Source organism: Tribolium madens, unplaced genomic scaffold (genome assembly GCF_015345945.1).
Source record: "Tribolium madens isolate multiple individuals breed KSU strain unplaced genomic scaffold, Tmad_KSU_1.1 Scaffold_3;HRSCAF=73;Tcas5.2_LG2, whole genome shotgun sequence".
Classification (NCBI taxonomy): Eukaryota; Metazoa; Arthropoda; class Insecta; order Coleoptera; family Tenebrionidae; genus Tribolium; species Tribolium madens.
The window spans coordinates 3904098-3908047 of NW_025401006.1; positions in this window are offsets into that span (position 1 = coordinate 3904098).

Genomic DNA, 3950 nt, shown 5'->3' on the forward strand with positions numbered 1-3950 from the left:
TAAAAAATAAACACTAGATTAAAAACCTTGTTTTATTTTTCACCTCTCTCCTTTGTCTCATTATTTATAATTATTATTTAGTAAGTATTTAAAGTAAAATAAAAATGTTTGATAGATAGGCCACCAAGAAAACACCAACACAACTAAAGGAAACTGTAAGTTGCTTCGAACAAAAACCAAAAGAGGGCAATAATATCAATTTAGCACCCACATGCTGCAATAATACAGAGTGGTTATAAATGATTTTCATCTAACCAGCTTTGGAATTTTTTTGCATGTAACTTTATTTGTGCCGCTCAACTTTTTTGAAAGCTCTAGTTCTGTCATTAGTGCCACTTATTCATTAATAATAAATTGTGGTTAATTAAACTTTTATTGTTTTAACTTATTACCAATAAGAATTGATAATAATGTATACTTTGGAAGAAAACAAGTTTATAATTGAAGTCTATTTTCGAAGTGGACGCTTAGTAAAAGGCAATTTTTTAATTTCGAGTTGAAACAAGTAGGTACCCCTATTTTCGTAAAGTGGCATTTTTTATTTTACATGGAAAATTCACAGCTGGCTAGATGAAAATCATTTATAACCACTCTGTATGTTTTACCATTATGTATTTGCTTTTAAAAATTATTATTTACAAACGAATAAACTACTAAAATATTTGAAACAAATATTAAAACAATATGTATTTCCATTTCTTTTATTGGAGTGAGGCGATATTTATTAACACCTTTATTTCCTAGCGTGCTTTTTCAAAGTTAAATATTGGTTGATTTAATATTTGGGGTTGACAACATTACTTTCATTAATATTCATACTTTCATTGGAGACAATGAATTCTAAACTAGAATTTTTATAACAGGTAAGTAAGTATACCTATCTAAATTTTTCGTCTCTCAGCGATGAATCAACTAAAACAGTAAATTTAAAAATATCATCCATGATCTATTAATAATTTGAAATGTTGGAATAAAGTGCAATATTAACATTGGTCCTATTATTAGCCTTGAATCAGTTCGTTCATTCATGAATCGATATTGATTTGATCATTCCACTTCCTTTGTACGGTCACTCATCACGAGATCTCTATTCCAAGATTGTCTATAAATATTTTTTTGTCGACAGTCCCATTAAATTTAACAAAATAAACTTTGGCGTCCCTTTTATGCGAGAGCAATAAAAGGCTGACAAGCAGCGACCGAAAGCTTTCACTTGGAAAGATTGTCCCCAAATAACTTGTATTAGATTTATAGCTCTTGTGCCTTTAATTCGAGTGTGAGTTTAACTGGAAAAACAACGAAAATTCTGACGGAAGTTGTGTAAACAGTAAGCCGGAAAACACGCCCAGATTTTGCCTTCATCACCAGGTGTTTGACTTTTCAGGAATATTACAAGTTTAAAATTCCATTGCATAGATGATCATAACCACATGGCCCAAAAACATTCCATGTATTTTATGACGTTCAATTTATGATCTTAAAAACAGTTCATAATTTTCTGCGACTTTTGGAAAAGACTGGAGTTAATTTCGGGAAAGTACCACCTAATTGAAGAACATTTCAAATAGAAAAGAAAATAAGCAAATGAAAAGATCAAAGGAAGAGTAGCCACTAAGTGTCTAGTCTTATTTCATTGCTTTATTTTGAAAATTGCTACAAGCGTTATGATGCCAGACAACAATAAAGTGTAATATTTGTCATTCTTCCAAATAAAAATTGATGGAAACAAATGTATGTTTCTGAGAAATGAGTAAAAAATATTTATAGGTTCGAATCATAACATTCTTTTCATTTTTAGAGTAAATCAAACCTTCTCAAACATGTGGTCATCTATAAACATTACATCAATATTAAATGTGTTATAAACATAAATCTTCTTTCCTTTGATATAAAAGAGTCATTTCAAAATTGACTAATCTAATTATAGACGAAATCAGTTAACGAACCAATAATTGCTTATTATCTTTAACAGTGGATTATGCAATTTGAAGATTCGACTTCAAAGAAATGGCCACAACAGAAGTCTAGAAAAATGTGACTAATAAAAGGACATTCTTGGACTTGTGTTTGATTTGTAAACAAATTGTAAAACAGTTGTTTATTTACCTTTTTAGTGACCAGACTCTTAAGAGGTGTCAAAGTGGAAATAGGAAACCGCTTAAGACACGCAGTCGACAATCAAAACATCTTCTGCAAATACTGGCCCAAGACGTTCACACGCCCTGACATGGAATCCAGCTTTTATTTACTATTAGAAATTTACCGAAAATACCCAGCTTTATAAAAAGTTTTCAAAAAACATCAGTAATGATGAAAGCTAATGTCTACATCAAGACCAGACACTTTATATTTTTCATTCCGTTACTCAAACCTCGTTGGAAAGTGTCCAAATGATGCAAATTAAGAATTATCAAAAAATTATGAAAATCTGTTTTGGCGAAAACAAAGTCACGATAAGTCTTTCAAACCTCTAGTCGTTGCTAAAGAAGACATCTGTAACAACACAGCAAGACCACTTCTTGCTCTAAGTGTTTCCAAATGTTGACTGTTCAAACTGAATTTTTGACCACCTAATTTCGGTGCTACTGAACAGTCAGATAAAATTAAATTAATACAATTTATTATGATTAAAATAGTTGATTTTGCAAAAACCACCATACTGGATCGAAGCCAGTTTAATATCTCTTAAATTTATGAAGTTGTATGTTAATAAGTGTACTACTGACAGCTATATTCAAGTGATGTATGTTAAACTTATCAGATAATGTTACTTGGTGTAAAATATCAAAGTCGGTAACCCGAAAAAGCTTCTACAATGTATCAAATGGAAATGTAAAGTGTCAATATTGTTTAATAAATTAATACTATTAGATTATTAATGTGTCTTAACGTTGTTTGAAGTTAATTTAAATGTGCTTTACTATGCCTTTTTACATAAATTTTAAATATTAATGTCGGAAAAGTAGACACCATAAATTTTTAAGTTTATCCATTAGTTCCCAAAGTTGTTGCCAAATAATTACTTGGGACGGAAAAACATCTTTGCAAAAATAATCAAATTATCCTGGAAGTCTCGTTTCATTTTAATAATAACTGAAATCGTCAAATAAGCTCGAAGGAGAGAATGTAAGTCAATTTATTATTACTATAATAATATAAAATGTTACACCAAATTGCTACGTAAATTTCCTACTACTAAATACCCATAAATTTTGCATCCGTTCCGCAGGTGAGAGGATACTTCTTTACTTTCAACCGCGTACAAGAAAATTTATTTTATTTCGAAAAAATCTCGCTCCCACTTGTATTACCTCAAGATCTCACCGATAATGCACACATACGACAAGATAAAGACTTTGGCTGGAAGCCGAAAATCAACGAAATTGACCATAATTTTAAACTGTATAATCGCTGCTAATTTTAGGGTGGGACATTAAATTGAACGGAGCGAAAACGTCGGTTCCGCTTGTTGCAGGAGGTGTTTTCTTCTTATTCGGTCATTACGTGTTACTCATCTCCGGATTTTTACGAGCCTGAAATTTGTCTCATGTTTTCAGCCAACCACATGCAGGTGTAGTGAGATTTCTTTAACGATATGAATTTAATTTCGCAATACAAGAACGCATAATAAAATAATTTTCTTCTGAGTTTATTTGTCGTGAAGATATCTGGGAATTTATGGTGCGAGAATTTAAGCTCGATTTGAATCAAAGTCACGGCTTAAATTGCCGTGTCCCCGTAATGGTAATTCAGTCTTTAAGATTCAAATAATAGCATTCAATATTTTTATTTGCATGGAACGGTTTAAAGTGGCTCGATTATGATAATTGAATTAACTGTTGTTGATTTTTTGGAAATTTGGGATATGGGTTGGAAGGCTTCGCGGACTGGTAGTGGAACATCAAGTCTTGTGTTTTACTCTCCGAGCTTACGGAACAGTCGGCGTTTGC